This window comes from Sus scrofa, chromosome 2, assembly GCF_000003025.6.
Source record: "Sus scrofa isolate TJ Tabasco breed Duroc chromosome 2, Sscrofa11.1, whole genome shotgun sequence".
Taxonomy (NCBI): Eukaryota; Metazoa; Chordata; class Mammalia; order Artiodactyla; family Suidae; genus Sus; species Sus scrofa.
The window spans coordinates 105,938,940-105,965,130 of record NC_010444.4 but is presented as its reverse complement, the minus strand read 5'-3'; the positions used below and the strand labels follow the sequence as shown (position 1 = coordinate 105,965,130).

At 33.5% G+C, this 26,191-nt stretch overlaps 1 long non-coding RNA gene across 1 annotated transcript in view; it reads right to left on the bottom strand.

Annotated features, from left to right (window-relative positions):
• Nucleotides 1–21,833, bottom strand: part of LOC106509511 — a 98,744-nt gene extending 76,911 nt beyond the window's left edge. The window contains exon 1 of the long non-coding RNA XR_001307111.2: nt 15,317–21,833. This is a non-coding gene — a long non-coding RNA (uncharacterized LOC106509511). The remainder of the gene's footprint in view (nt 1–15,316) is intronic.

Sequence of the window (26,191 nt, the reverse complement as noted above, 5' to 3'; positions counted from 1 at the left end):
TTGTGTTTCCATACAAATTTTTTTTTGTTCTAGTTCTGTGAAAAATGTCATTGGTACTTTGATGGGGATTGCACAGAATCTGTAAGTTGCCTTGGGTAGTAAAAGCTTTTGCATAGCAAAGGAAACCATTAAAAAAAATAAACTGAAAAGACAACCCACATAATGGAAGAAGACATTTGCAAATACAGCAACTGATAATGAGATTAATCTCCAAAATAAATGAACAAATCATAGAGCTCAATATAAAAAACAAATCAAGAAATGGGCAGAAGTTCTAGACATTTCTCCAAAGAGGATATACAGATGGCCAAAAAAACCCATGAAAAGATGTTCAAAATTGCTAATTGATAGAGAAATGCAAATTGAAATTACAATGAGGTGTCACCTCATACCAGTCAGAATGGCCATCATCAAAAGTTCTACAAACAATAAATGCTGGAGAGGGTACAAAGAAAAGGGAACCCTTCTACACTGTTAGTGGGAATGTAAATTGGTACAACCGCTATGGAAACGGTATGAGGTGCCTCAAAATCTAAAATAGAACGATCATATGATCTAGCAATCCCACTCCTGGGCATCTATCCAGAGAAAACCATAATTCAAAAAGATACATACACCCCAATGTTCATTGTGGCACTATATACAATATCCAGACATGGAAGCAACCTAAATGTTCATCAGCAGAGGAATGAATAAAGAATATGTGTTACATATATGCAATGGACTATTATTCAGCCATAAAAAGAATAAAATAATGTCATTTGTCACAACACAGATAGATCTAGATTTTCTCATACCAAGTGAAGTTGAGTCAAAGACAAACATCATATAATATCACTTATGTGAAAACTTTTAAAAAATGATACAATGAACTCATTTAGAAAATGCAGTCATAGACTTTGAAAACAAATTTGTGGTTACCAAAGGGGACAGGTTGGGGAAGGATGGGTTGGGGATATGGGATTGGTATATGCGCACTATTGTAAATGGAATGGATAGTCAACAGGGACCTATTTTACAGCACAGGGAACTCTAACCAATATTCTGTGATAACCTATATGGGAAAATAATCTGAAAAATAATGGATATGTGTATGTGTATAACTGAATCACTTTTTTGTATAGCCGAAATTATCACAATATTATAAATCAACTGTAATTCAATAAAACTTTAAAATATGGAAAAATAACTAACTAACATACTCTGCTTAGAACTGGGCCTAAAAAAAAAAAAAAGGCAAAAAAAATATAAATAAATAAATAAAATGGTACTGAAAAATAAAGCCAATTCATTATTCAGGAATTAAGTACAATGAAATAAGAGCTCACTAGTATGATGCAGTCTGATTAACTTCATGGTCATATGGTAAATGGATGAATTAAGACAATGAACTAAATGAATCAGAAAAACCTGAAACTGAAGAGTATCTTGCCTGAATATAAAGGTTCAACTAAAAGTGTGATTGCTTAATACCAACCCCAAACAATTAAAAGCTCATTTGGGAATGATAAAAGACCTAATTGGCTAAAGAGGTGGGTCATGGGAATATTGTTGACAACAATATATGTTATAGTTTACATTTCACATTACGTTGCTTTGCATATACCTAAATCTTACACTAAAATAACAATTTCACTCTTTTAAGAACATTGAGGCTATATCTGAGAATTTTTAAAAGATCTCCAGACTGGGTTAAAAGCAGTAAATACCAATAAATAATTCAAAACCAGTACCCTTAGTAATAGGTGCCTAATAAATATTTAGGGAAGGAGTAAAATTAAATAAGGAGATACACGAGGCTGTCATAGGAATGCTATACCTTCAGTGAAATGAGATTATATGTAGAACTGTTTTGTATGAATCATAACAATTATACCACGCCCTAAAAAATAAAAGGGAACATCCCTATAAATTCTAAATGAGGCTGCAGTTATCTGAAGCCTGAATGGGAGTTCCCCTATGTTGCAGCAGGTTAAGTTTCCAGTATTGTTACTGCAACAGCTTAAGTCACTGCTGTGGTGTGGGTCGGATCCCTGGACTGGGAACTTGCATATGCTGTGGGGATGGCCAGAAAAAAAATTTTGAAGGCTGAATGATTTGATTTTGAGGTGACTCATTTGAGGTGACTTCCTGTGGGCTTGGTAGCTAGTACTAACTCTTGATGGGTGACCGCCATTGTTTTTGATAGAGGACTCTCCACAAAACAGCTTGAGTATTCTCCTAGCATGGCAGTTGGATTCTCCCAGAGTGAACAGAGCTTGAATTCAAGATAGAAGCTGGCGCACCTTTTATGGCTTATTCACAGAACTACCACACCACTCCATGTCTAGTATTTTTTTTTTTTTTTTTTTTTTTTTTTTTTTTTTTTTTGGTATCAAGGATAAGCCCTGTTTGAATATGGAGAGGACTGCTTAAGGACAAAAATAACAAAAGGTAGTCACTGGAGTTCATCTTTGAGGCAACTACCAGAGGTATTCAAAAAACAAAAATAAAACAACAAAAGCCAGTACTATAATTTATAAGTAGAGTTGTACCTCATAATTATATGACACTGTGATTCAATTTCTCACTTTCTGTGTCCCAGATTGCTAAAAAGTTAAAGCTGGATAGCAACATATTCTGAGCATGAGTGTAGATAAACAAGTGTTCAGACACATTTCCAACGAGAATAAAATTTTGCAATACCTAACAGAAGCAATTAGCATATAACTTTTGACCTAGGAGACTTGCCCCTGTGAAAAACATAAACGTAAAAATACATATTTGAATAATTATTCGTGCAGTAGTATATGTAATTAAAAACAAAAAGGAAAAATGAAATGTTTACACATAGAAAAGTGGTTGAATAAAGATAGTACCACCACATAATGGAGTATTATGTAACTGTAAAAATGACTTTTGTGACTAATATGGAGTGACTTCAAAGATATCTTGTTGATTGTTGATTTTTTTTTTTCCTTTTTCTAGGGCCACTCCTGCCGCATATGGAGGTTCCCAGGCTAGGGGTCTATTTGGAGCTGTAGCCACTGGCCTACACCAGAGCCACAGCAACGCAGGATCTGAGCCGCATCTGCGACCTACACCACAGCTCATGGCAATGCCAGATACTTAACCCAATGAGCAAGGCCAGGGATCGAATCTGCAACCTCATGGTTCCTCGTCAGATTCGTTAACCACTGAGCCATGATGAGAACTCCTTTTTTTTTTTTTTTTTTTTTTTTGCTTTTTAGGGCTGCACCTGCAGCATATGAAGATTCCCAGGCTAGGAGTTGAATCAGAGCTACAGCTGCTGGCCTGCACCACAGCCACAGCAACACAGGATCTGAGCTGCATCTATGACCTACACCGCAGCTCACAGCAATGCTGGATCCTCAACTCACTGAGCGAGGCCAGGGATTGAACCTGTAACCTCATGGTTATTATTCAGATTTGTTTCTTCTGCACCACAATGGGAACTCCAGATTGTTTGATTTCTTATTAACGTGTAATTGATTTACAATGTTGTGCCAATTTCTGCTGTACAGTATACAACGGAATACTACTCAGCCATAAAAAAGAACAGAATAATGCCATTTGCAGCAACATGGATGCAGTTAAAGATTCTCATCCTAAATGAAGTCAGAAAGAGAAAGGCAAATACCATATGATATCACTATATATGTAGAATCAAGAATATATTTTTAAATGATAGAAGCAAAGTACAAGAGAATATTATTAGTGAGTCCCTTTTTCACTTAATAAAACATGTGGAAAAAATAATAAATATGTTTGCTTTTTTTCAAAAGAAAAACGGAGCAAGTAAAACAAATACTAATGGTATTGATTACCTAAAAAGAGTGTGTGGCAAGAGGTGGAAAGGGAGAAGGCTGGAGATGACATTCTCCACTTTCCTTTTTGCTCAATATTCACTTTCAGACCCATATTACTTGTTTATATACTAAAACAAACAAATGAAAACATGCTGAATCTACAGCTAGAGTTTGAAGAATATAAGTTGAGTCTAAAATATTTCTTTTTGTGCCAGAAAATGTTACTAAAATATTGATACATAAATTGATATACAGCACGAATTTATAGGCGTGAGCGTGCCTATATGTATGTACACATCTGTTTACATGCATGTGTAATGTTTATGTATATTTCATAGCTTTGTCTGGGAAGATAGTATTATAAGAAGACAGAAGAATGAGCACACTGACCTTTGATTTGGGGGTTTTGATCATGATTTTTAAAAATAAAAATTTTGTCTCCTCTTGCAATGGATTACTTTACCACCTAATTTCCTTATGTTTATCAAGTTGGCCTGGATGTCCTGTATATTTAAAAAATAGTAATAGAAATGGCTATTATGTAGTTTTTTGCTTCTTTGGTTCTAGCTTACTTGAGGAACAAGTACTGAACTTTATAAAAGTGTTTGGGGGATATCTTTTAAACTGGTCATGAAATTTCCTTCTAGTATCCATTAATGCAGTTAATTAAATTAATATATTTTAGATTATCAAATAAAATTTCCATTCCTTTGACTAAAAAGTCTATGGCCCTGAATCATTTTTCTGAAGCATAGCTGGTTTATATTTTTATCTTTATTTAGGATATTTACATCTATATGTAGAAGTGATACTGACTTATGGTAATTTTATTATCCCATTTAGTAATAAGATTTTTTGGTCTTTTAAAATCACTTAAAGAGCTTTTTATTATTCAAAACAATTATATCTTAAAAGTTTAAAAGGATGAAGAGTCTAGGATTTTTACATTTGTATTTCTCTTCTCATCAAGGGATCTTTTTAATAAAAGATTTTCTTAAATTTCCCTGTGGAAGAAACTTTTTAAAATTATGTGTTATTTTGGTCCTTTTTTAGGGCTGCCCCATGGCCTATTTGAGGTTCCCAGGCTAGGAGTCGAATCAGAGCTGTAGCCGCTGGCCTATACCACAGCCACAGCAACGCCAGATCCAATATGCATCTGGGACCTACACCACAGCTCATGGCAATGCTAGATCCTTACTTAACCCACTGAGCGAGGCAGGGATTGAACATGTGTCCTCATGGATCCTAGTCAGATTCGTTTCCACTGAGCCATTATGAGAATTCCAAATTATGTTTTATTTTGCTTATGGTTTCCTGTCTTACTGCTTGTGATCACAGAACTTCTATTTCATGAAAATTACTTTTTTCTCTCATAATCATATTTAAATATTGATACCAGTGTGAAAAGGTGATGTATCCTCTATTATTACTCTATAAATCTGATATCTATAATTCTATCTCTCTGATCATATTCTTTAGTTATTGTCTCCTTTTTTAAACTCCATAATTCTATTCTTCTTTCTTCCACCCCAGACATAGCCACCAGTTTTTCAATTGATGAATTTCCTCCTCGCCCCTGTTTTATAATTTCACAACACATTTATTTGCCTATAATAAATAAATAGGTTTATTCAGGTCCTATGTTGGTAAATGTGTCTCTAGGTTTTTTCAAGTATATGCCACAATGAAGAATGGCTGAAATAGATAAATCTAAAATTTAACTAGGTATTATAAATGATTATTTGTGTATCTGTTTATTCCTATATTGTTTGCTAATGGAAAAGAATATCAATAACTTTTGTAAAGTGATTTTTCATCATGTGTACACTTTTAGAATTTCATTATAATAAGTTTCTATGGAGACAATGGTTTTATTGATAAAAAATTCTATCTTCTGTAAATTAGTTTTCTTGCCTTCAAACCTTTATATCTTATTGTTTTATTGTTTTATTATATTGACTAGAACTGCCACTAAAATACTGAATAAAAACTCTGCCATTTTGCATTCTTAATCCCAATTTTTTAATCAGAATGAAAATGTTACTAATGTTTCAACAAATAACAAAATTACTAGAGTTTTAGGTGAACATTTCAGTTAGTTACCAAAACATCCCTTCTATTTGCATAAATTAAATGTTTTAACATGGACAAATATTCTTTTAATATTCAAATGTATATGAATAGTTTTCTTAAAATGTTTTTCATTTCTACTCTTTTGGTTTAAAATTTACTTGGTCCCAATGTATCAGGTACTTATGTTTTAACGAAGATATATGATTATTCTGTGTATATATTTTAGATATTGCTATCAACATTCCAAAAAATGTGAGAGGTTGTTGCTATCTATTATCATCAAAAAAAAAATGGTATAAGATATGGCATCTAATTTCCTTGAAGATTTGGTAAAATTCAATGTAAAACTTTGTGACTGGTGCTCTCTTCATACAGTTTTGAGTGCAGGATAGATTTCTTGGTAAGATCGTTAAAATTACATTTGTTGAAAATTATATTTGTTTACAATTTTGTATGGAGTTTGGTAGTTTTATTTTCTTTGTACAGTTTAATTTTGTTTAAATTTTCAAATAGAGCTACTTACCTACTCTTTTTTCATCCACATTTATTGAAATATAATTGACAAACATCACTGTTTAAGGTGAACAAAGATTTGACATATATATATAATGAAATGATAATAAATTTAGTGAATATCATCACTAAATATATATACAAAAGACAAAGAAAAAAAGTTTTTTCCTTGTGATAAGAACTTGGGATTTACTCTCTTAACAACTTTCATATATATCATAGCAGTGTTGATTATATTTATTATCTTGTATACTACATTCCTAGTGCTTTTTTCAATCTTATAATGAAAAGTTTGTACCTTTTGGCTACATTTATCCAAGACATCCTTCTTTCAACCCTATCTTTGAGTTCTTTTGTCTGTTTTTGAGGTATAATCGACCTACAACACATGTTAGTTCCTAGTGTACAACACAATGATTGGATATTTCCATGTAGTTCAAAATGATCACTATAAGAAGTCTATTTACCATCTGTCACCAGACAAAAATATTACATAATTATTGACTATATTCCCCACATTGTATATTTCATACCCATGACTCTACTCTTATTTGAATATTATAATCATGACGTATCAACAAGTCACTGCGCCTCAACTTTAACACACACACAAAAGTGTCAACATGACCTTGAAAAAGTTATTATCTATTTGGAAAATATAATTATGCCTTAACCAAAAGAAGACTCTTAGAAAAGATATTTCAGCCAATTTCTAGTTAGGATACTGCGGCAATACAATGTAGAAAACACAATGTAGATAAGGCAAATAAAACATTTTTCCCCAGAGCCCTTACTCATAAACTTTAGAGACTGCATGTTTCAATTTTGAAGCCTCTTAAGACTTTCCTTTCTGAATCTAATACATAAGGAAAGTATTTATTTCTCTTCTGGATTTTCAGGTTTAAAAGATGATACAATATGTTTTATTTCCCATTAAAAGTTTTTTTGTTTTTTTTTTTTTCAAAATACCTTTGGTTTCTACTATTTAAAGACTTTCTGGCTATGTTGTTTTCATTATGTGTTTTACAACACCATTAATAGAAAATAAATGCCTCCCATCTTTTTAAACCTGTAAGAATTTTTAAAAAGTGCATACCCCATTATTAAGTTAATCCAACATTAAATGTTCCTTTTCTGTAAATACCTATTCATTCTAAGACACTCATGGAATTTTTTTTTTTTTTTTTTTTTTTTTTTTTTTTTTTTTTTTTTTTTTTGGTCTGCTCTTACAGTATATGGAAGTTTTCAGGCTAGGCTTCAAATCAGAGCTGTAGCCACCAGTCTCCACCACAGCCACAGCAATGCGAGATCCAAACCCCATCTGCAACCTACACCACAGCTCATGGCAACACTGGATTCCTGACCCACTGAGGTAGGCCAGGGATCAAACCCACATACTCATGGGTACTAGTCAGATTCGTTTCTGCTGTGCCATAATAGGAACTCCCATTCTAAGACAATTTTTCAGTTTTTTAAATGGTTTCCTTTGCTGTGCAAAAGCTTTTGTGTTTAATTAGGTCCCATTGGTTTACTGTATTACATATATACAATGGAATACAACTCGGCCATTAAAAAACATAAACTAATGTCATTTGCAGCAACATGGATGGAACTAGAGATCTCATACTAAGTGAAGTAAGTCAGAAAGAAAAAGGCAAATACCATATGATATCACTTATTTGTGGAACCAAAAAATATGCACAGATGATCCTATCTGCAAAATAGAAACAGATCATGGCCAAGGAGAGCAGACTTGTGGTTCCTGGGACAGAGAGACTGGGGGAGAGAGTGGAATGGATGGGCAGTTTGGTATTTGGGGGTGCTAATTGTTATATTTGGAATGGATGGGCAGTAGGGCCCAACTTTTTTGCACAGGGAACTCTGTGATTGGGTCATTTTGCTGTACAAAAGAAATTGAAGAAATTATAAATCAACTATACTTTAATAAAAAAAAACTCATACAACTGCTTTGGTGAAAATAAAACAGCATCTTCTTATAAAAAAGAAAGAAAGAAAGATAGAGAAGAATAAGAAAAATACTCATCAAAGGTAGCCAGTGGAGTAGGGAGAAAACCAAAGAAAGGCAAATTAAAAATGTTAGTGAATAGAATATTTCAAAAAGGAGAAACTGACCAATGGATTTAGTGATGCAAAAGATATTGCTGACTTTAAGAAAATAATTTTGGTAGAATGACTTAATGAATAGATAATTTATGGTGAGAGAAACTATGGAAAACTCTTTCGAGAAAGAAAGAAACAGGGTACTAGCAGGAGGGAAGACAGTGGTTCAGGAGATGATTTTATTAAGGCAGAAGAAATGGAGTCTGTGTGTTTATTGATGGGAAAGTTCCAGAGGATGGACAAGAAATAAATACATAACTATGCAACAAGAAGGGAAAAGCTAAAATAATGCCTTTAAGTAGAAGAGAGGGGATGGTTCTGGTGCACAAATGAAGCAGTTCACCTTTGTAAAGAGCGGAGAACTCATATATTTAGAGGAAAGTAGACAGAGTACAAGAGCACAGATACCCAAGTGAAGGGTTTATGTGATGGTGGAAGCTTTCTGAAATTTGCTTCTCACTGTTTTTTCCTTTCTTAGCAAAGTAGGAAGCAAGGTGAATGGTTGACAATGTAGATGAAGGAAAAGGTTTGACAAGAGAAATAAAAGAATGAAATTGTCATCTAGAAGAGTGGAAAATTGAATGAGTCAGAGAAATGTAGCATGAGTGGTAGATGGGATTAAGGAAGCTGAGAGATGAATGGTCACCTCTATAGAGTAAGATCAGTCATAATCATGCTCATTTTTGAGATGAGGAAATCAAGGCAAAGAAAAAAGTAACAGGTCAATAGTCACACAGCTGTAAATGTCAGAATTAAAACATGCGTCCAGTCTGAACATAACAATGGTTAATTAATTGCATCATCCTGCCGAAGTAATCTTTATGGCTTTACCAGCATTTTCTGTGGATTCCAGAAGGTAGAGTGTTGTCAAAATTTGAAGTAAATCATTCTCTAGTCCCTTGTGAAATAACATTACATTCACAAATGGGGTTTAGGAAGCAGCAGTTCCATAAGCCAAAATGGGAACTAGAGAAAGCCTGTTATTTTCAACTTCAGAGGCACTCAGAAACATAAACCAGTATGAAAACGACTGTGAAACAATCATGCCCACCTATATATGCCATAAGATTTGGGTGATGGTAAGAAAAACTATACAGAAAGAAAAAAAATTATTGAAAAACTGAGCCACTTAAGTGCTGAAGATTCTTCTTTCATAATCTGCTGACTAGAGGATACATGAATTACAAGATGATTACCCCACCCCCAAGCTTCTATCACAGGTATCCCTTAAAAATACTGTTTGCTCTCCTTAAAATGATTGAAATGGTAAAGTTTGTGTAATTTATATTTTACTACAATGAAATTAAAACATATAGATTGTAAGATCATATTGTGGGATTAATTCACTCTGGAAAAAGTTATACAAATTTCAATATGGAAGTAATTGAGTTGCAAAATATAGTTTGACAGTTGTAATACAAAAAAGGAAGAAGCCTTTATGGGTATGAGCAAGGCAAGTTTCCCTATATTCTTAAATTATAGAAAATAAGCATTTATCAAATAAGCTTAATTTTATCTCTAAAGTTCCAGAGCAAATGGTATTAGGAGAAAGAATTGGGGGGGACGTGGTGGGAGAGAGGCATGGTTAGAAAACTTAATCAGAAATAGCAATAAAGGAAGAGGAAAGCCTGAGTTGGGGTGACCCTGTCCACATGTCTTGGGACCACTGATATTACACCAGAACTGTTGACACCCTCAGCTGTACTCTGTCCACAATGACACATGCCCAATGGTAAATAAAGCTCTCCTGCAAAATCTACAAAGATTCAGTATCTTCCAGACAGAAATATCAACCATAACATATGAAATACAGACACTTGGCAGGAAGACTTTAAAATATAAAAGACAGATGAACAAGGGGTTACGAACGGAGGTTAAGGCATTTGGAGCTAATGAAAGGCAAGGAGTACTTGTTAGTCAAAATGTTAATGTTATTTTCCTCAATTAATTATGGTTGTAACATGAAATGTTAAGCAAGAATAATTTAGACGGCCTTATAGGCCAAAGTTTAAAAAATTTTTGTCCCCTGTAATATACTCCAAACCAAATTTGGTAATTCTCTGACCTTAGTATACATCCTTGCTTTAGAACAGCTATGATTAGTTTAAAGAGTCTCATTCAGGAGGTTTACAATTTTTGCTTTTTATTTAAAATATAAAATTGTAGAAATGTGATGTTTGTTTTTCATTCTCTTTCCAGTAATATTTTGTCATGAGAAATGCAAACTGAAAGTGGAATAGAAGCTGGGCATTAGCTGATTCTGCTAAATTTCTATTTCTAAAACAATCATTATTTGTAATTATATTTTGCTTCCATAATGATGGTTATTAAATTGACTCAGTAAGAATGAGAACCTAACAAAATAAAATAATTCTAGATAACCTTACCTTGACAACAGCACCTCCAGAAACATAACTATTTCATGGCAACTGGAAGTTTTTCCCACTGTTTGTCTTTTAGGGAGGAGGCATTACAAGGAATCTGGTCATCAAGGAAACAAAACTTTTTGTATTTTTTGCCAGTTATGCTATGAAACAATGCTAATTTTTAAAGCAGTATTAAATCAATCAAAATTATAAAATTACTCTACAGAATATAGGATTGTTAAAATGAATTTCAATCTCAAGTAGAAAAGTATTCATTTCCAATAGTTTTGTTACACCAAAAGCTTGGATTTAATCAGTGAAGTGTGTGTTTCTTTAGTAGGTTCTTTAGTAGGTTAGTAGGTTAGCTGCTAACCTACCTGTTGCATTGTATTCTGTGCACTTACTCTATCATCCCCCAAGTTAAGCTTCCATGGTTCTGACTAGATATTATGGCTACTCTACCAACTTATGATCATAAAGAGAGGAGGAAGGCAATGACTAGTGTACATAGCATGTTCAACTTTTACATTTATCTTGCTAGTATTGTAGCAATTAAACATCTACTCTCTTATTGACTCGTCTCATTTCTTTAGTCAAAAGAATGCAAACTATGCTACGATTCTACCAATTTACTCTACATGCTTTTTCACCCTTAAGTCCTAGTGACCTGAATATATTCAATCTCAAATATATTGAACTAAATGTGTTTTTCAGATGAATTTTATTTCCCCCTCCATAAACCAGATGTCTGCCTCTGAAAATCCAATCATCCAAGCAACAAATACATAATATCATCTATAATGTCAGAGTTAGTTATTTTGGGTATTTATTATAACCATCACAGATATAGGTATAAATATAGATACATTAGGTGTAGATAAACCTGTCTTGCCTAAGTAATGAGAGATAGAATATACAAAGAGAGAACACCTAGACCATATATAAAAATAGAACTGCCCCACAATCTGGAGAAACCAATCCAGGAAGACAAAACACAGATAGTGCAGCAATTGGCCCAAAACAGTTAGTATTTAATCAATAACTGACAACTTCCCTAATTTTTGCCCTTACTTCCAACTAGCTAGAGAAAGCCAAATACACTCCCCTAAACAATCATACAATTTTCAGCCTCTCATGTGCTTCTTCTCAAGTGGCTCATCAGCCTGTACCTTGGACCAGAACTTTTGGTTAAGTACATTAGTACTTATGCTGTAGTCTTTTCTAATCTTGTATACTGCTGCATACATTTACTATTTTAATATTTTATGGTGATTCATACATGTTATATGCTATTTATAAATGTTATTATTTTCCAGCATCTATCACGTGATTTTTAAGTATTAAGTGCTCAGCAAACATAATAAACCAATGTATTCTTTGTCTTATTCATCATTTATTTTGTGATACACATGGAAGTTAAGGTACTATCCTAATAAAAACTACATTGCATAATACAACTGGCTGATAAAAGAGATTTTTTAACATGATTTAATATTAATTGAAAGTTATGTTTCATTGACTTCAATGAGTTTGGAAATTTGTAAATTATCTCATCATTTTTTAAAATTAACCACTTGCCTATTTATCTAATAGGATGATCAATAAAATCTAGATTACCCTCAACTTTAACCTTAATGCTTTTACTTTCCAAATACTCCCAAGTACATATTCTTGATTTGTTTAGGTCTCCTTGCTTCTATTTTTTTGAATTCTGTTTTTCAGTATTGCTTTGAGTACTTCTATATACTCATAAATTAAAACTGAATTTTCAGTATTTTCAGCATTGCTTTGAGTATTTCTATATACTCATAAATTAAAACTGAATCAACATATCTTCACAATATCCATGTGTTTGATACTTTGCACAGATAGAAATTGTTCTGTTTATTTATAATATCCTACTAAATCTTTCCTTAAGGTTGCTTTCAGTCTTATGGTGTATATATCTTTTTAAAAATCTCCTGCTTTATTTATTCCTCTACTGGTATTTTCTGTAATTTTGTGCCTCTCCTTCAAGTGTATATAAAAGGTAAGGAAATATGAACAATTAAAATACAATGTAAAATATAAAAATTAAAATATAGTTTGCATTTGATGTATAGTAAAAAATATCATAAACTTTGAATTTTCACCTTATATTTGTCTTTTGCTTTTGCTATTTACATGTTTTCTATGTTAATGCTAGCAAATCCTCGTTAGATGTTTAAAAAGTTTTAATTTTTGAGATAATTGCAAGAATCTAGTATATATTTAGCTGATAAGCTTTGCTTTTATGGAAGTCAAATTCTGCTGCTGCTGCTACTGATGATAATGACATAGGAAGAGTGGAAGATAACCTAATAATTCTACTTTTTGTCTTGGAGTACACAATGAAAAAGAAACTTACATTATAGCATTTATAATGCTTAGTTGTTTTTTTCCCCTTCAAAGTTCTCCAATACAGCATATTCACTTATTTTGTAGAAAGAGAATCGTCCTTGTAGGCAAAACTAAGCTCCCATTTGCTATGTATCAGCATTTTCTTTAATTCTCCTTCAGGAGACCTTTCTTTCTTATTTCTTGATAAGGCAGGAAATAGAGTGAGCCCAAGGGTATTATTTAATTACATGCTTTCTCAGCTACAAATCAAATAGGTCACTTTGCTCTGAATGAAACCTTAATGACAAAGGAAGAGACATCAGAAATATTATTAGAATAATGATAGTCAAAACAGATCCTGATACAGGATAAAGCAAGGTAATTTTCTAGATCTCTACCAATAGTGACAAGTAGGAGACACTGTTGGGTTGACTGTCCAGCCCAAGCTAATGATGCCTTTTTTTTCTACATATCCATACCTCTCCCCTCCAATTCACAGGATTGAAGGTCCAGTGGTGCTGTCAGTACAATAAGCCCCACACCCATATACACAAATACTGAGAAATACCTAAGACAAGCACAGTCAATTCCCCATGATTTGAAATTGGTATTTGGCAACTGGTTTCTAAGATATTACATCCTAATATGTGCAAAAAAGGGGGGGGTGACTTAAAAACCTGGGTAATGAAGTACAATTTGCTTCCAGTACTTGGACAAAATTGCTGATGAAAAACAAAACAACAGATTGCAAAAGAAGAAGAAAGTAGATAAACACTGCGAGACATAAGTGAGAAAATCTTAAGTTCTTAGTATATTTCTTTTCGCTACTAGTTGCTGTCTAGGTCCTGGCTATATTTTTCCTTCTTTGAATTCTCCAAATAAAGAGTTTCCTTTTCTTAAACTCACATTGGTTTCTATCACTTAAAAATACAGTAAACCCTTGAACAACATGAGGGTTTGGGGGCCCCAACCCTCTGCGAAGTCAAAATTCACAGTTGTGGGAAAAATATGCAGTTACAGTTCCTCCACAGTCATGGTTTTGCATCCTGGAATTCAACCAACCTAGGATCCTGCAGTACTGTAGAATTTATTATTGGAGAAAAAAAAACAACTGCTTATAACTGGACTTGTGAAGTTCAAACTTTCATTGTTCAAGGGTCAGCTGTAATGCAGAATCAATGTGACATATGCCAGCCTAGTCTTGGCCAGAGATAAACTAATTTTGCAAATTTGGCTGTGAAAATTTTTGTCATTCTCAACTACTTAGCATGGCATTCTAAGATGCATTATACTCATATGTTCTCAATGTCACAAAATGGCAAAAGAAAATAACTCGGGGTATATATGAAAACTTAAAAATGTGAAATTTAAGTTAGAAACTTCTAAGATTCTATCCAAAAAACAAATATTTTCCTGTGTCTCTTTTTCATCTCTATCTCTCCCTAAATGTGGAAATTGCCTGGAAGATTAGCAGAGGGATGAATAAAACATCAATGGTGATCCCTATCTAGAAAACATCATTCCTGTCAGCCTTGGTGGTCAAGCTATTAGGATGTGATCTGGGTGGAAACTGCCACTGTAGTGGCTTAAGATGTCCTATTTGTCCCAACCTGTTCTTTCATAGGTAGAGTATTTCAGATATGCTAATGGTAAACATTTGGGAAAGGAATGGCATTCCTCCTTATATAATTGAATGATTGGAGCTAGAAAAGCTACCCCATATGTCCCCATCATATGGTAGTATGTTATTTCAAATGGAAATTTATGAAAACCTCCTACCATTCCAATGTCAGCAGGATGAGTACATGGAGAATTTTGCAGTGATGGCTAAGAATTTACAAACTACAGTGTTTATTTGCCCTAACAGCTGGAATCAAGGAGAAGCTTTGGAATCTAGTTTTTGGCCAGGGAAAATAAGTTTTCCTCAATACAAACATTCATGGAAATGATTTAACTTGACTGGTAATTATTAAGTGAGCTTAATTTTCTGAGATAGTCCATTTTCATTTCAAATTTGGCATTTTGAAAACTGAATTCATAATATCCCTGAAAAAAAAAAAAACATTTCAGGGTTACCTTAATTTTCTGATCTTCAGTTTCTATGTAGCTTCTCTCAGTCATTCTGAGAATAGTTCGGTCTATTCTCATAGCTAACACTCTATGGTGGGCTCCCCTGGAACAATAAAACAATACAGTCTCTTTTATTCCTGCTTCCAAATTTGTCATTATAATTCACTTGTGTCCTACTTAACTAGTTTTTCTGCATCATAGGCTATGTAGCCTGGTATATAATATTCCCAGTTCTGGAACTTTAACTTTTCATCTGGTCATACCTCCTATTAGGTACACAAACCACTGCTAGTGTGCAAAATGGCATCACCACAATTTTCCCCCCACAAACTCCATTTACTTTCCTGCTTCTATGCCTTTTTGCATAGCACTCCAAGCTTCCACCTTTCTAAGGATCAATCTCCTCTCATTCTAGCTCCTCAAAAAAATTTTTTTTTATCTCCTTAAATTGCTAATGTAAAACCATCCATCTTTTAAGGTTCAGTTGTATCTATCTTCACTCTTGGCATTCCACCTCTATCTACTCTTACTTCCAGCTTCTCTCCACAGGGATCTGTTCTATGTAACTCTTGTATAAGTTTCCATCTCTCTTTGATCAACTATCACGTTCTATCCTCTGCTAATTCTTTTGTTGTTTTCTTTTATTCATGCCTTGTCACCTTCAATAGACTAAGAATGCTGAAGGCAAAGATTCTGTTTCTACGTAACTGTGGACTACATGTTGCTCAGACTTGTTGGTTGATTAATTCATATAGTTTAGTGAAATAAAACCACTTGGGTTTATAAGAGCAGCAGGATATTTAGGGATGGTGAAATAAATTTCCTGCCGAACACAGACTTACTTCCAAATGTCACGATAAAGTAAAATGTTGGTAGTTTATAAAAAAATTAGATGACAAACAGATAATTAAGGTGTTGCATATTTGCTTATAGCAATCAATACTAATAAGTGCCTAAAAGGTTTTAACAATGTGATGAAAAATACTCACTAGCTGTAAATCAGTGTACTGAAAAAAAAACCCCACCATAAATCCTTTCAAAATATGGCCATGTATAAACATAGCAAACAAGCAGGAAAGGTTAGGACATGTCATGGTGAAGAGTAGAGAAATGGAAAAAAAATGTCTCAGAAATATTCTTTATAAGAGAAAAATATGAGAACTAAATCTCTGTTGTGTGCTATTTTATAGACAGCACTGTACAATAAAGTGTGACGCAGTGTTTGGGAAAGAGATCTCAAAATTATTGATTTTTGTGTTCTATACATCCTCCTCTTACACTGAAAAACCTGTTACAATCATGCCCACTGCAGTACAAAACAGGATGGAAAGGATATTCTATGTACCAACAGTAGAGATGAAATTCAAACAAAATATAAACATACTCAGGCAAAAACTGACAACAGAATTGTTATGTCTAAGCAGTTATGACTCATTATCTATCATGTAGTGTTAAGACAGATACTCTGTCTAAAAGAGATATGCCTTAGGAAAGGTTGCCAATAAAATCACACAGGTTGATTACCAAAGCAGATGGTGAAGGAAAACAACTCAATTTGAGGAATAGTGAATGAAATATCACTTACTCATACTGGTTCTCAAGTGCTGAAGGATAACTCCCTTTTGAATATCAGCCAGCACATCTGGGACTGACTAAATAGGCATCTAACAGAAACGATGGCCTTTTCAAAGAACACAAGCGTGATTTGAAAGTTCAGCTATAAAAATTTATTTTTATTTTCTCAATCTGCTCTGGTTTCTGTAAGATGCCATGGGTGGGTGACGTGGTATCTATAGTAATGAACCCAAGGCAGAAATGAGGAGGATGGCTGACAGATGAGGGACACTTGGGCCCTTAGACATCCTGTATGTAATGCCTTTGGGATGCCTTTCCAGTGCCAGCTGGAACAAGTCCACACTGTCTAAACTGTCAGGAGTAATTCTGTGACATCCCTACAACTATGGATGGGGATAGATGTCTGTGCTCTGAGGATCCTAATCTCTCCATTATTTTCGCCCAGCTTTTACAAATTTCCATAGGCACTCATGCAAAATCAAAGGAGCACAGTCCCCCCAGCTATATGCCCAGGATACCAGCATGCTTTATAAATATTTAATCTTTCACAATACCATTGATTTTCACAGTTTATCTTCTGTAACCCAAACGCCTTTTGTGTTAAATTTGTGCGATTTGCAAACAGATGCTATTCAGCATTCAGTGAGATATGAGATATTTAAATATGTAATAAAATGGGTTAGAATTAGGAATGGAAAAATATATGAAGGCTATAGATGGCACTAAATTGAAAAACATAAAAACACACAAGTGAGCTCCAAAAATCAATCCAAATAAACTACACAAAATGAAGAAAGAAATAATATACCTTTCAAAAAAGTTTTGAAACTAAAAAAAAAAAAAAATGTAAAGGCTTATTTTCAAGACTGATGAAAAAGAATGAGATGGAAGAGGATTTCAGATATTACTAATTAACTAGCTATATAGTTATCTACACTGGAAATAAAACATATTAAGAAATGAAACAAAATCTGCCCCCATCATACAACTATAAACTAAAATTATTATTTAATTAATCCTCAAAGATTCAAAAAATCATCAAAACCCATATGACTTTCTATACAAGAAATACATTGAAAGCCAGATAAGAAAAGTTACTGACAATAATAGTGCAAGCAAATGGTGGCACCGATTCTGTAATCTTGATTTTTAGTTTTGGTTGTTGCTCCTTTATGTTCAGTGAACTTCCAAACACACAAATATACATGTGCTAAGAGTTTTCCAGCCTTAATCATAAACTACAAGCACTAATGATACCTATGAAAATGTATCAGTAAGAAAATTTCACAGTTTATTGAGTGTTGAACTAACCTTCAAAAAAAAAGTTTAAGTTAGATTCGCTCAGAACACACATACTGAAAATGCTGATTTTAGAGTTAGGAGTACTTCTGCATTGGCAAAGTGGAGACAACTAGGATAGATATTCTCTGGTAAAACGTGGAGAGAAGAAACATGAAAACACATCATTTCAATTAGACACTCATCTAGACTCTTGGAAAACAATGAAATTAATTTCCTCTTTACTTATTATTTAATCTGCTGCATTCATCTTTCAATTTAACATAACTTTAAATATCAAAAGTTTAAATTCTTTGACATTTAAAATCACTTACACTTGGAAAATCTATTCCTGAAAAATAGTTTATGAGAAATAAATGTGGTTATTTTCTTTGTGATAAAGAATTTGTGAATCAATATATGCAATTTAAAATCTCTTGAAAATGTATTATTTGGGGATAGCAGATTGGCTGTAATGACATTTACGTCTGGTTGCATGTCACTCTCCTATTCTGTCTATTCAGTTTCCAAACTATCCCATGCTGTTATTAGGGCAATTTGGAATTGCTTATACTGGAAAAGCATGCTCTGACACAAGAGTGAATTCAGTTAGAAATGGGAACACTCAAGTTGGGATGAAAAATAGATTTCTATTCTGGATAATAAGGGACTTCAGAGGGTAAATTCTGTTTACTGATACTGACTGCATATTAAATTGTAAATTTTGACAAAGTCAAAAAAGCGCTATACTAAATTAAAGCAATGTAACTAAGATAATAATGAAATGTTATATTTTAGTTACTAAGTGTTATAGTTTTAATATTTATGTGTAGAATCATGTAGTTATATGAGATTTCTGTTTAGTAACTAAAATGTAGTATAAAACTTCAGTTTAAGGTATTGCTCTATAATTTATAATCAGCAGGTTTCATCATAAATATATAAGTACATATTTGTTAAATACAGATGATCTATCATTGCATTTAAATTGTCTTTTAAAAATACATTCCAGTTTCATTATGCTCCACTAAAATGAGCACCCAGTTTTAGAAATAGTGCATATTTATTTAACTTCCCTATATTCCTTAAATAAGCAAGTATAGATCTTTATTCTGTAAGGAAAAAAAAAAAGGAAGAGGATTCATAAGCAAACATTTTTCATATCAAATATATAGCTAGAAAGGGGTATAATCTGTTTAGTTATTTCTGAGAGAATTCACAAAGTAGAGAATCAATAATAAATTACAAAAAAATATTTAATTTATGGATAGAAATATTAAACATATAAAAATCTCTTTTCTCTTTTCTGAAATTACCCATACTCGAAATGGGCAAATGTTTAACAAGCAATATGGTAGCATGGATTATTTGTGTCTTAGTCATCATTGTGTCTCTCCAGGTATACAGGAGAGGATTAAGAGGTATTTGTTAAGTTAATGAACCTATGAATATGTGCCTTTTGCCTTTTCTGAGTTGCAAGATCATTTGTTTCACTTTTAGACAGCATTACTTGATAAAGGTTTTGTAGGATATTTAAGACACTTTTGGGGTCATCTAAAATGGTGAACTCAAAAAAAAATTCACATTTTCTAATACTAGGTTTTGAGGAGAGGAAAGGATAAACTATTTTAAAAATTTAACTTCTTTGCAAGGCAATTTATATTAAAAGGAATATCAATTTGAAAAATGGTTTAAAAAATCTATGTATATTTATGAGAAGAACTGACATACCTTCTAACCAGGTTTTTTTTTTTTTTCTTCATATTTTTACTCCTTGCAACCTATCAGGACTGATATTGTCTGTATGATACAACGGCTGCTAAAAGTTTTGTCCTAATGCAAACAGTTTTATATAGTGTTTGTCTCTGCTAATGGTGCTCTGTACTCCTTACAGATTAGAGAGCTCAGGAAACAGTCAACAATGGAATGTGAAAGAAGGGATTCTAATGTTGGGTTTGTTCACACATGTAGGTGATTAACCGGAAATAGAGAGATGATAATAGTTAAGGCAAGTTAAGTGCCAATTAAAAAATGTGGCATTTGCTAGAAAGGACTGGGGCTCATTTTTAGGTCTCTAATCTTCAAGTAACTGGGAGAGAATTTCTATCAATAAGAAAGATTCTTGGAGTTCCCTTGTGGAGCAGTGGGTTAAGGATCTGACATTGTCATTGCAGTGGCTTGGGTCACTGCTGTGGTGTGGGTTTGATCCCTAGTCTGGAAACTCCCATATGACAGGGCTTAGCCAAAAAAAAAAGAATGAGTTTTACCTTTTTTTAACTTTATTCATGACACTCCATAATCAATTTCCTTAGGAAGAAAGAGAAAGAAAGAGGAAGAAATATGAGAGAGGATAAATGAAATGTCATATGTCCTACCCCTTGTCAGAGGAAGGCAGGGAAACTTGACTGACGGTCATTGAGACAATCAGCAAATATTCAATGATGGCCTGCTCCATATGGAATACTGTTCAAATACTTGGATAAATACTGGAGGAAAGTAGGGAGTGATTCATGAATATATTGAGGTATGAGAGTGGGGTGGAATAGTAAGAGATGAACTGAAAGAAACAACAGGGAGCCTGACCATGTAAGTCTCAGCAGGAGCTTTGATTTTCATTGTCAGGCAGATCAGAAAAGAATGGAAAGTTCTGAAGAAGAGAAACATGGTCTAGTTTACTTTTTAATAAAATCACATTGGCTGCTATGTTCAGAACAGATTGTAGAGTGCTAAACTGGTGAAACCCAGAGACCATTTTGGAGGTTCTTGAAATAATTTAAGCAAAGGCAGCAGCAGCTATGGAGATGATAAGAAGCGATCAGTTCTGGATACAATTTGAACATTAGGCAAACAGGATTTGCTGATGAATTACATATAACGGATCAAAATAATAGACTAAGACTAAAAACAATGGAGAAAGTTATTTTTTTGAAAGTAAACAAGGATTTTCTACCAGAAGTGAAAATGATGCTTAGCAGGCCAAAGCAAAAAATTTCCCTAACAGTTACCAAGAAGATATGTCAAACCAAATAGAAAAAAGAAAGGTGGCCAATTATTATTGCTACAACAAAGGTTAGAGACAGATCGCTAGTGGGAACCAATTAAAGCTGATGTCCAGAGTTTTGTACTGCAATTCTTTAAACAGCTTGTACCCAAGGTCTGGGTTGACTGTACCAAATGGGACATGACTAACTCTACATGGTTTTGCCAATTGGTCTTTTTTGTTAATAAAAAAACTAAAAGGCTAAGAAACTACTAAAGAAAAATAGAGAAAGCACGTATTTTAGCATTTAAAAGAAAATGAGAAATATTAATGACTAGGCTAGTGTCCTTATTATCATAGGGTCTACATACTTAATTCATGCAACTGAACTATAAGCAACAGCAGTTCCCCATATTCCCAGCATGGTTTTGCCCACTGGCACCAAGAAACAAGAATCCCACTAGCTACTTTTTTAGTTGTAGGATGGAAAAAGAAATAAGCGTAGGCATGGTTTCATTTCAAGTGTTCTAGCCTGGAGCAACTCAAAGTGTTTCGATAAGATCTAACCAAAGAGACTAAAGTGAATGCAATAAATGTGAACTGACTTTTCTAACCAAAGGATGTTATTACTCTGAGTAATTTTAACACATATATTTTACATACATATATTTGAAATTTTAAGATAATTTATGAAATAGAACAAAATTAAAATATTTTCTGAGTGTATGGATAAAAATAATTTTATTTTATTTTTTTTTTTTATTTTTTGGTCTTTTTGCCATTTCTTGGGCCGCTGCCTCAGCATATGGAGGTTCCCAGGCTAGGGGTCCAATCGGCGCTGTAACCACCGGCCTACACCACAGCCACAGCAACATGGGATCCGAGCCACATCTGTGACCCACACCACAGCTCACGGCAACACGGATCCTTAACCCACTGAGCAAGGCCAGGGATTGAACCCGCAACCTCATGGTTCCTAGTCGGATTCGTTAACCACTGCGCCACAACGGGAACTCCGATAAAAATAATTTTAAATGAAATAACTGGGTGAAAGATTTTTCTTCTTGGTCAATTGGTAATGTTAACGAATTAAGATAACATTAAGTATCTAAGTTAAATGCTACTTCAAATACTGACTAAAATAAAAAATTATGCCTCTAGCTTAAACTCAGTAAAATGTGAAGACAATGATTATAAAAATTTGTGTTTGCTACACAAACCCTGGCAAGCAAAGCACTGCTAAATACACAGTGCACAAACATGAGTTGTTGACTAATTGACACTAAGCATAGTTTGAGTATGCTCATTTTTTTCCTAAAATTACTTTCCATTTTGATTCTTACTAATCACACAATGCAAAAGGGTATTTTTCATGAAGTTTATCTTTTTTATGTTAATAATTCATTCAAATAATTTCTCATCACTGATCTCACCCTTCATTTTCTTTAGCCATCTGTAACATATGCTACTAGCTGTAAAAGTCAATGTATATGATGTGTACATATCCTGATTTAATAAAACTATAGAGCAACAACCGGTAAGTAAAAAAATGCACTTTTCAGATGAGACAGTCTTCAAATGGACAACTCCCTCATCATTTTTGACATTCATGCTTCTTAACAGAGAGATGATTCTATGTAATACCAATCCACACATACTCTAGAGTTTCAGATCAGTTCTAGAAGCATACAAGATATATTATCTTATTTCTGGAGCAGCAAACTAAGATGTGACCAAATGGATCCAGGCTCCTGGTAGTGAACTAATGAAATTCAAGAGCCAACAATATCTATCGAGTGACTTCTGAGGACTCTTCTCATAGAAGGGTTAGTTAACATTACCAATTGACCAAGAAGGTAGGTAAATCCATAGACTTAGAATCTATGTGTTCCAGAAGGTAAACTATTTAAATAGCTAATCCATTTATATTTGTTTAGAAAGCATGTATGTGTGTAAAATAGTAGATGTATAAAACATTGTAGAAAGCAAAGAAATATAAGGAAGAACAAGTAAAGAAAGATAAAGTAAAATCCTTCTGTTTGGGATATTAATATTACAGGCAGGTATTAAATTTTTATCCTAAAGTCTTGTGTATGATATGTATGTGTCTCCTGAAATAGACTCTATTTTACTCCTTTTGTGTATTGTCAGCTGCTGGGCTGGTAAGTCTTACTCTAACCACCAATGCAGCTTTAGGCATGAACAAAGCAAGAGACAAAGACATGTTGGAGGAATAAAAAGATTCCAAAAATCTGGGTAAACAAATGACTGTAATTAGCTAATGGACAGCCACAATTCTCCTTTGTAAACATAATACTTTACCATATTCCTGGGGTTTGTCCTCCAGTCTCCTTTATAACATACTGCCCTAGTGTCTTACCATGGAATTCTCAAATATATTAATATTTTTGTTATGTTTATTCAGTATTTAATTTGAATCATTAATCTCCCTCTGGTTCACCTGCTCCTGCTTTCTTGGTTTCTGATTGTTCCCTTTTACTTGATCTTTTAACCCATCCTTTAACTTTAAGATATAGCTCAAATTTAAACCACTTATTTCTTTCCCTAGGCTATTAAATCCCCTTCCTTATTAAACTGTTCCTAAATATAGCTTCAGTAAATTTGCAAACATCTACAAGACATGTCCAATGTTTTGCCCTCTTTTATGTTCCATGCAGTACCGGGAACTATTTTTTAAAATTAGTATTTGATGATTTCGTGATCAATTTTCTAGCATTAGCCAAAGTTTGTGATTAAGAGGTGTTTTTATAATCTAGGATAGGTTGTTTAGACTTTTAAGTCTTGGTGATGTAGTAAATAATAGTGATAGCTAATTTTGTTTCCATTTGCACTGATCTGAATGTGGAAGAGTTTGCGATTTTTCTCCTTATGTTTGTTAGCCCTCTAATTTTCTTCTCTAAATTGCTCATATCCCTTGCCAACCTCTTTTGTGATATTTTTATTTTCCATGTGAAGTCACAGGACTTTTTTGAATTTTCTCTATATTATTCTGTTGTCAGTTTTAGACATTGCAAATATTTTTTCTCGGTCTATTTTTATACAGTTTGTATGTACTCATTATAACAAATTCAAACAATAGAGCAATGTGAGAAGTAATTGCTTCTTCCTGCCTATTTATTCATAATAGGGCTATTTCTTGTCGGTTGTTGAATACTCAGCATATTATACAAAGTCAAGCACAAAATATGTAATCTATACTACATGTTTTGAATGTATTAAAATGAAGTACAAGCAGAATCACATTAGATACAGGCAAGGTTTTTCAAGCCCTGGGCTCTGTGCTCTGGGGGACTCACTATTGCTCTCTGTCAGCTGAATCCTTCCTGGAATGAGGGGTCCATGTGATGAGGTTAACTGTTGGACCTAAGCCTAAGATCCTCTTCTAAACCCTACTCTAAGCATCTATGATTCTTGTGTTCCCTGTCCAAATTGTCCAAAGCCTACCTTCAAGATTGAAGCAGGTCTCTTCTCTGGAAAATAAGAAGACAGTCTGTGCCACAGATAAGGGCACATCTATTTTTGCATGATGGTCAAATAAAGTAATATGGATAAAGCTGGGATGTGAGGCCTTCACAGTGCAAATGGAGCTGAGAACATAAAGAAAAGGATACGAGGCTGGGTTCTGCTGCCTCTGTGGAAACTCTATAGAGTGTTGTTTCTAGCAACTATAGGCTTCCAGGAAGTTTTCCAGGAGAAACAGGCTAAAAGTTATGTGTGGCCCCTCTCACCTTTCAGTCTGTCTCTAGTGCAACTTATTGACAGAGCTTAACCAGGGACATAGCTGGCAAAGGAAAAGAAGTTTGCAGAATTAAATCTCTAGCACCACAGACACAGAAAAGGGTCAGTATTTAATTGAAAGACAAGAACTTAATTACTGACACAGCATGCTGAGGAACTACATAGTCACAGCAATGTTCAAGAAAGAACAAAATTGGAGGATTTAAGTAACCGATTAAAAGATTTATTATAAAGCTATGTAATCAAGAGTGTTATATTGGCATAAGGCTAGGTATTTTGTTAAATTAAACAGACTGGAGAGTCCGAAAAAAAAATAGGTTCATATTTTGGATAAATGTATGGAAAAAATTGAATCTCAATCCCTACCTCATGCTTTATATCCAAACTCATTTAAGAGGGATTATACCTGAATTTAAAATTTTAAAAAATACAGCCTTGAGAAAAAAACGTAGAAGAATATTTTCAAGAGTCTGAATAGGCAAATATTTCTTAGAGAGGCCTAAAAAAAGCATTAACCGTAAAATTTTAAAGATAATAGTGTATTAGACATCTTCAAATTTAAAACTGCTCCTCATCAGAAGGCCCTGTTGCAAATCACAGACTGGGAACACTTTTGCTATATGTATAGCTAACAAAGGAATCTTATTCAGAATGTATAATGAAATCTTACAACTAAACAAACAACAAAGAAAACAGCCAATTTTAAAAATGCAAAAAGATGAGAAGACACAATACACAACAGAAAATGCAAGAATGGTCAACAAATACATGAAAAGGTGCTCAAGAATATTAGTCATAAGGGAAATCATAACGAAAATCTCTATAAGATACCATTTCATACCCATTGGATTGGCTTAAGTTGAAAAGACTGACAATTAGAAGCATTGAAACCAACTACCTCATCTCTGTTCCGATTTAGGTTAATAAAAATATTTCTGCTTTATACAAAAAACATTTTGGAGTTCTCTTGCATTTTCTTGCAGTGGGTTAAGGATCTGGTGTTATCATTGCAGTGGTTTGGGTCCCTGCTCTGGTGCAGGTTTGATCTCTGGCCCAAAAACTTCTATATGCCATGGGCAAAGCCAAAACAAAACAAAACAAAATTTCTTTATTTCTTATGATCCTATGAAAATACATTTGTACATAAATATATTTTAATGGTACATTGTCTAAATATTCTTGATGAGATTGAAAATTTGAGTTAATTATTGTACCAGTTTTATTCCAGTTTCTTCTATTTTCATCCTGAGATGAATATCTTAGATTGAGATCTGGCAATGAAGTATGTG